This window comes from Porites lutea, chromosome 5, assembly GCF_958299795.1.
Source record: "Porites lutea chromosome 5, jaPorLute2.1, whole genome shotgun sequence".
Taxonomy (NCBI): Eukaryota; Metazoa; Cnidaria; class Anthozoa; order Scleractinia; family Poritidae; genus Porites; species Porites lutea.
In genome coordinates this window covers 14601606-14610528 of record NC_133205.1, presented here as the reverse complement: position 1 = coordinate 14610528, position 8923 = coordinate 14601606, and the positions used below count along the sequence as shown (strand labels likewise).

Here is an 8923-nt window from a genome sequence, read left to right as displayed (position 1 = left end):
TCTGTAATAAAAGAGAGCAAATCTTAGGGTGTTGGCCGGGATATGCTAATTTCACTAAATTTATTTTTAGAGGTTTTACTTAAACGGAAGTCTAATACCTGGGACGTCCGCTCGCTTTAATCTATTGTTTGAAACGTCATCAAGTCCACGCACGATGACAAACAATGCAGAATGTTATAATGGCAACGTGGAATAATGAACATGACCTTTTCGAGAGAAATTTACAGGCGTCTTCATTTCGGCATGAATATTTTAGATTATCCTGAAGAGCGCATTTCAGTTCAAGAAATTGAACTTAGCGTTGCTACTCGCAAGCGTAGGATAAGCGATGATTTGTCCGAAGAGGACTCAAATTCTGTTTCCCTCGGCGAGCTCGAGAAAGCCGTGAGGAGAAGTCCGCTTATGAAAAGAGACAGACGAAAGTCAAAAATGCTTCAAATGCTTCTGGTTGTTCCAAATTTTTTTTCCCTTCTGGCGGGTAGATTATACTTTGGAGGGTTCTTAGTTTTGATCGAGCAAATGTGATTTTTGCCGCTTGTTCACGACACGCATATTGATTTTCTGTGGGTTTTGTTTCCTGTGTTTCTGGTCGGCAGGTTTGACCCTCTGATGCAAGAACATTGTCTTTTACCTCTCTTGAAACTTAACCCTCTTTGTTGCGGATAAATAAGGGTTTTAGGTCATTTAATTTTCTCTTAAGTTCCTCCTGGATCTGAATAACTAAAAGCAATTCCCTTTTGTCCGTGAAGGTGATGGTTTCCTGCAATGTTTAACGACGCTTGGCCCACGACCTCGAATGCCAAACGAGCTTGACGGCTTTTGTTTACGTCCTTTGCAACTACAGCTACAAGTTCCAGAAATACTGAGAAGTTCTGAGCGTCGAGTATTTCTTCGATTAGCCATAAGATTTCGACCGGTTTCCAAATTTTCATGACTTGTTGTTAGAGCTGTTCTGATACGAAGTTCTGACAGATGGGACGACGTTTACCTTCTAGTTCTTTTTTTATTAGCATCTTTGCTGCTTTCTTTTTTTTGATTTCTGCTGTGATTTGCTTGCTTTTTAGCGTTTTTGTTCCAATTCCGCGTCGATGTCGCTTCACTGGAATCGAGTCGGACTTTTAGCTGCTTTGATTGTTTTGTGCGACGATTATTCCCACTCTTCTGTTTTCTTTTTGCTGTGGTTTTTTTCTTCTAACTTTATTTGCTGCCTAGGTTCCTGTACCGAAATTGAGATTTCACCACAAGGATCGCTGTCCGCGGATTTAAATTCCTCCTAAAAAACTGATATGTCATCTAGCAAATCAGTCAACTCCAAAGAAATCATGGAATCTAGCTCCCAATCGGGAGAATCTTCCAAGATAAAACCATTTCCGTTGTTTACAAAATCGCTTTCGTCGATGAAACGCACCTCCACGCGGGACGCCGTTATCTTCTCCCCTCCTCTTTGACAGCGCTGAATAAAAAGTTTGCGGACCTCTCGGGAAACAAATTTCCGATTTTTTTTAACCGTTTAATTGGTCTAAAAATAACTTTGGTGAAATTATTATAAGGGCTAGTCTGGGCGTTTCCGTCCCTGTCCCGTTATGGCTCTTGTCTTTACCTAAGTAAAACAATATTGAAAGATTCTTACTATAGCGCAGAAATGACATGCACCTTTTAATTTGAACAAAACGACTTAAGGGATTTGTATTATTCTTATGGGCAACCCCACTCACGGACAATAATGTTTTAATCTTAAGCTGCTTATTGAGTAGCCGGAAATTTTATTTGGAAATTTTATCGTTTTTTGTTGGGGATATGGGTATTAACCTGACAAGGGGGGAGAGACATGTACAGTAAATGAACATGCCCCGGCAAATATCATAGTGCACTAACTGTTCATAAGAAGGAGACCTAAATTTCGTGCAATTCCGCTGTTGGTTTCGGTCTCATTAGAATTTCTCATAATTCTGTGGAATATATGTATCGTATTTATTCTATTAAACGCCGCATCTAATCAGAAGAATGTGGCGTTTTACTTACCCGAGGATAACAAGGAAATTTTCGGTACAACTTGGTAATTTACAGCATCCAGACATTTACGATTCTATCTCAGCAAAATGAGGGAGACATTGGAACCTTCAAATTACATAATATTTACAAACGATTTATTTTCAGTGATTTTAAAAAAGTGATTTCGAAATAAACACCGCCCTTGGAACACGCCGCATTGGAAGCGCTAAAAATTTAATAAACGCCGTGGCGTTTAATCGAATAAATACGGTATCTTTCGAGCGAGCGTAGTTCTAGGCGGGACCGTTTCTGACAATGACTGACGTTTCGACAACCTGTGTAGTAGTCATACACCATCAAATTACTAAATTGAGAAGAGCAAACAAATTTAAGATTAAATAAATTTAAAGTTGCCGCAAAGATTTCGCCGATAAGATCCGTAAATAAAGCATAATTTTTGGGAGACCATAGAGACAATAACATCGAGGAGGCTCAATACGACATGCACTACAAGGCTCAATTCGACACTACGTACAAGGCCTGCAAAAGATCGTAGAAAAATTTAGTCTGAATGGGCTGAGGGCAATAAATCTGACAATGGATTGGAAGGGAGGATAGCTATACAACTAGTTATTGTTACCAGAATACATTACACTGCATACTATCTGTATTTCGTTATCAATTAAATGAAACGGTAATTGATCACTGACTCAAAAATCCAAAGGAGTTACCTTACGCGAGCTTAGTGAATAATAATAATAAAAAGACCACCCGTATGTATTTTTATTATTACTTTGGTTCATTGATAACCAGTTCAATTGTTTTAGACAATTGCTGAGCATTAGTACGGTCATGGTACACTGCTAAGCCAAGACCAACATGTTCCGCTTTCTTGGCATTAGCATGCTGCTCTGCAAAAAGAGGGAAACAGACCAAAGGAACTCCATGATATGCAGATTCATACAGACTGTTATGACCCACGTGAGAAACAAACGCCTTGATGTCTTTGTGAGCCAATAGATCATTCTGAGGTAACCATTCCATAACTTTGATGTTTTTAGCAAGAAAGGCAGGGATGTAGCCTGCAATAAAGGACTTTGGTCAATAATCTTGAGAAATGTCATTACATTCATTCAGAGGCAGGGTTAGGGAGAGTTAGGGGAGTTTATTAAGGACGTCATGGAGTCTGTATTCTCAGCCTCGCCGTGAATGCCAAGGGCCATAAACTGGCAAATGATTCTTGTGCAGTCTTCCCCAGTCGGTCTCGCCTATTCAGTCTTTCGTTTCGAAAATATTGTTTCAAAGACCACCTTTTAAAACTGTCAAAAATAGTCTACTATCTTGGGTATGGCTTCTATGACTGCTAAAATTATTCTGAACTCATCACTTAGCCTATAATAGGTACAACTTTCTTTGGCATAAGTTAAGGTCTGTTTGGCATATTGATTTGTATGTGTATAAAGGCTCGGATAATTATTAGGATTTGGACAAAACGCAAGTGAAATTATTCCCTAATTTCACGAGTATACCATTTGATTACCTTTTAATAACATGGGTGACGAATTACCTTAGCAATCTTGGATTTTTGACATGTTTATCCTGGATCGTATCGATCGAGAACTCCACTCTCTCAAACGTTTAGACCTTAAATTTGGCTTACAAAGTTCAGACTTTTTCAGACTTTTTCGACAAAATGCCTCTTAGAATCCTTCTTGATGTTCTCTTGTGTGTTCAGGTTTTCTAAAGCGTCTTTTTGTGCCCTGACATCTTCATTCACGGCATTTGAAAACTTGGTCGCCATCTTGACACTGAGACGTACAGAGGGTTGCCATGGCAATTTTGTAATTTCACATGTGAAATTACAAATAAACGCTGAAATTTCGCGCCAAAATTAAGGAGTAATTCGTCACCTATGATATTAAACTGGAAACACTTCATCAGATAACGGCTTACATACCTGATAGGCAAATAGGAAAAAAGGATGGAAAATGGTCAGTTTGTCTATTCGTTTTCGTTTTTATAATGAGAACAAATTTGTTATTATAAGCGAATAAGTTTGACCTTTTAAAACAATAAATTGCACACGGAGGGCACGTTTATTATTATTCAGCTGCCCTTTAACTGAAATTTTTAGCCATGAAGGTGTTGGTGACGTAATAAGATACCTTTAAGTCTCCACACCACAAGCTGTTTTAGCTTTCCAAAAGCTGTTGCTAGCATGTCTACAATCTCTCGAGGAAGAATAGAAGCCACATTTGATCCAAAGGAAACAATGATAAAACCATGCCCTCCTGAATTGCTTATGAATGCTTCCAGATCACGTGGTAGAGGTTGAGCGGTCTCCCTGACATTCAATGGTCCTACCATACGGTTACCTGTTGAAGAAAATCCGATGCAATGTATTTGATTGCAATGTCTTGTGCTTCTATTGGTTTGTTTTTCGCCTTTAAGTTACATGTACCACAGCATGGTCAACTTTATAAAAAAGTTGTGCTTGCAGCTATAGGCGGGTGTCAGGTTTTACAGGACTTTGGAAGAGCGCCCAAGAAGCTAGAGTGACTAGAGTTGCTATCAACAGAACCTTGAGCAACTCTTACCCTTCTCTTGTACTCTCCAATTTTGTAGCCTAATTTAGCATGAGCCAATTGTTAAAAAAGTATATAATGTTTAGGAATTGTTTGGGTTTATTATAAAGCGCCGACGTTCTTATCATGGTAGTTAAAACACGTTATACCGACGCGAATAAGCTAAAACGCCGACTATGGGGAGAAGCGAGGGGACGATCCTTCCCGTCGCCCGGCCGCACGCTTACTATTTTTTTTTAAAATTCAAAGTGATTTTTTTTGTTGTAATACCCAGCTGGAGCCCCTGCAAAGGAGAGAGTCTGTACGCTAAATTGTTTTTAACTGGTGTAACGGAGATCAATTCTTACCTGGCAATAAAGGCTGAGGATACTCCAGTGCAAAATCAGCCGCAATCAAAACCAGTTCAGCACCAACAACAGCCTCCTCGTAACTTTCTTCAGATTTAATGTTGTACTTAACCTTGAGGTTATTCATTATACTACCGAATAAGAGATCCAGCAAAAGCTTTTCACAAAGATAGGAAACCAAATTAATAGATCGCTCCATAAACGTCATTCTATCAGTGAATCCTGACAAGTGAGACGGAACATAGGAGACAGGCATGGGAATCATGTGGTTAAAACTAAACGGGGTGTTTGGTGCAGACATCAATATTTCCACTCGCGGAGTACCAAGGAGTTCAGCAACCAACGGAGCACACATTCCCGTAGGACTGTCGTAAACAAGCAAGTCCAAATCTTTGACTTCTTCAAGCATTTCGATGCTCTTTAGAGCACTTTCGCACAAGATATTTAGGATCTTCCTTTGCCATGATATGCCCTGTAACCAGGATCCCTCAAAGTCAAGACGAATGAGATCATCGAGATAATCCGGTTTGAGAGGCACTTGGTAAATCCTGTGTGGAACCATGTCACTTGGTTTAATTTTCTGGGAAGATGGAACGAGCAGTGAAACCTGTTAGAATTAAAAACAAAAATTAAGTTAACCATTTGTTTGCAGTGAATGTACAAAATCATGAAAATCCTCAACGAAATCTGAGCCTGTAAACGAGCCAAAAGTAGACTATGAGCAACAACCAGTTGCAAAAGTACTTGAAACACTGTGCCGTATTTTGGCATAACTGGCCTGTCCATGATCTTGTGCTTGTGATCCCCCTCCACCCCTTATCAAAGTTGCTAGCAATACAAGACCATACTCAAGACTTGGAGGAACAACTTTGAATGGGAGGTAGGAGGGAGGTCAGTATTATATCTCACAGACCTGTGACCAGGAGGGATTTGAAGCAAGAAAGGTCGTGGTTCTTTCGTGGGAGTGTCTCAACTTAACATTTTTGCAACTGGTTGTAGACTTGGAGTACTTTATACTATTTCCGAAGGGGAATTAAATAGGAAACTGGGTTGGAAAATCAAATGTTTACGCTCGAACAAAACTAAAACGAACAACTTGCAAGAATAAAAGTATTTGATTGGTTTATCGAAGCGATGCAAACGCGAGCGGCGCTTGGTTGGGTTATGGGTAGCAAACATGCAATCGTTCAAGTTGGGAAAGAAACAACTCACCGTTCCATTTGAGCAGCGAGAATTTGTGAAGTCTTAATTTGGTTGAGTTCTTGTGAAGATGAGATTGTTAATTTCAGCTTCCCTTGATTCTTTACGAACAAGGTTTTTACGGATCCGCGCCCAAAGGAAGGCTTGGAAATTTGATTTCGTTTCGTTGAAAAATCCAAATCCGGATTCTCTCTCAGTATAAAAACGGATTTTGCATTTCTTTACAGAATTCTAAAAACAGGCAAGGATTTTAACCCAAGAAATCTAATCTCTGAGTGATCTTATTTATAGATCAGATAATTCCGAGGGGGAATGCAATAGCATCTAAGATCTCTCGTGACCTCTGATGTGTAGTTCTTAAAGTTGTTTTTTTTTCTTCTGTGAAACAATATCATTACCAGTAAACATATACTTGACAAAGTTCCATTGCTTTGTACGGATATTAGGATTCATAACCTCTTCGTTTCTTTTGGCACAAACAGTAAAAAGAGTACCTGACAACAGTCTGGTGAGACTCGTCACGTTCTTGCCTGTTTGCGGCAATATATTGCTGTCATGCTAACGGAGAATCCGTTCCGAATTTTTACGAATCTCCTAAATCATACCTAAAGACCACCCCTGATTGGTGAAGTGGTGAAATGGATTCGTTTGGAATGCGGTTGCTTTATATAATATTCAAATCCATGTTTTATGTGATTATAGCCAAAAAAAACCCTTTAAATTATTTTCCTTAGTATTAATCAGCTTGTATTTTCAGTACGTTAATTTAAAATAAGGCATTACACAGCGCCCAGTTTGTCTGGAGATCGCGTCAACAACCTTTGCTTGAACGTGACACAAAAATAAAGGACGTAGATTATATTAACTGTTTATCTACCTAGTGGCCCCGAGAAGCCAGTTCTTCCATGATTTGTTTCATGTTAATATACTGGGATCCTCCAAGGGCCATGAAGCCAGCGATACGTGAAGATGAAACGGAGCTAACAACCAATGCGAGCAAAATCAGTGGTGATAACAACGCCATCATTTAATTTCGTACATGATCTTTATCACGGATGAGGGAGATTTTTCTCGGATCACATGACCAAAACTGATCATTTGAGTCGGTAATTATATTATTAAGAGACAATAACTAAAATTATTATTCATTCAAAATATTTCCCTGATTCTGATTGGCTAAAAGCGCACGTTTAATTCACCATAACCAGTTACCGATGACCAAATTTGGAAGAAATTTGACTTTAACGAGGAAATGACGTCAAAAATGCAGCGTTCGTGCAGGTTAAGGCACCGTTAACCGAGAAGACCTAGGGACGAGGTTGAGTTGTTTTGGTTGTGAACTTGAAAAAATGGCGGACATTTCACTCGTTTTAAGAGTAAGAACTAGGCGAAAAATATCTAAAAACATGGCAAGAACAGCAAGAAGACAACTCGAAGGGCGACATCTGCTATTTGGAGAATATTTGCGGAGGTGGACAAACCTAAACGTACAGTATCGAAGATGAACTTAACATCGATGGATCGATGGAGGTACGCATGTTTTAGCTATGTTTTTAAACTAGGAATTATTTTAAATGAATAATAAAACAGTTATTGAATTCGGCTTTCGTATCATGTGAAGAATTATGGAGATCTCGGAGGGTGTTATCCGCCTCGGCCTACGGCCTCGACGGATAACACCCTCCTCGATCTCCATAATTCTTCATAAGATACTCAGCCTCATTCATTAACTGTTAAGTATCTCACTGCACGTCCACCATCCCTGTCCAGCCAGCTCTGAGACAGAATGATTCTTTACAGTAAATTCTGACGCGAACTGGAACACTTAAACAGAACTTTGTTTGGCCAGTTTTGGAGCCGACGGCCATATAATGCATGGTTCAATTTGACCGGTTACCATCCCCCAGGCGGCTCCAGCCTTTCGGGCCCGGGTGTGGGGAATTGTTAGAAGTGGTCCTGTCCGTGGGGTAGGGGGCTGGGGCAAATAAAAAATAACCTCTCTTTGACTTTTGCGAAGTACGTGTTATTTCTCACGTGTTTTGCACGAAGCTGAGGAACTTAAGACTACGTATATTCAAGGGTGGTGAGTTAACTCGCCGGCAAGAACTTGAACTTTCCAAATCTTGCCGCAAGATCTTGAATTTTCCAAAAGTGAATGGTGTTAAAAAATAGGAAAAGAGCAAGACCGATTCGTCATGTCGAGTTGGGATTCCTGTGCAATGCTTGGGAAGAAAATCAAACATGGCGGCTTTTTTCTCGGAATTCCTTTCTACCTAGTTTTCATGAAAAAGTAAATCGAAAACTGTGCCGGTAAATCGACGAGAAGCAAACCAGTTTTATGGGGATAAGATGCAATAATCGTTGGCACCACCAAGTTGCTGCTGTGTGAACCGTCTGAGGTGTCGTTTCCAAAGGATATAGCTCCAGATGATCTCGCCAATGGTTTCGGAAATTTCTTTATGCAGAAGATCGATAAAATTAATCAGTTAATTGATATGCAGAGCTCTTCGGAGATGTCAAAAGCCGGAGGAAAGGGGTACGCTGATTCTGATACGTTGTCTCAAGAGCAAGTCTCTGACATGCTCTGAGGTTATCAAGAAAGCTGCCAAGAAATCATGTCCGCTGAATCCAATGTCTACTTCGGTAGTCCTAGAGGTTTTTAACTTGTTTTTCGAATCTGGCGAATTCGCTAGCGATTGGAAGGAGGCTTTACTAAAACCGCTGCTTAAAAAGTGTGGACTTGACATTGCTTTCCATAACTTCCGCCCAGTAAGCAACCTCCCTTGTGTTTCCAAACTG

The 8923-nt window shown here is 39.9% G+C and overlaps 1 pseudogene; it reads right to left on the bottom strand.

Moving 5' to 3' along the window:
- Positions 1-2348: 2348 nt before the first annotated feature.
- On the bottom strand, positions 2349-7260 carry LOC140937089 (UDP-glucuronosyltransferase 2C1-like; annotated as a pseudogene).
- Between the last annotated feature and the right edge of the window lie 1663 nt (positions 7261-8923).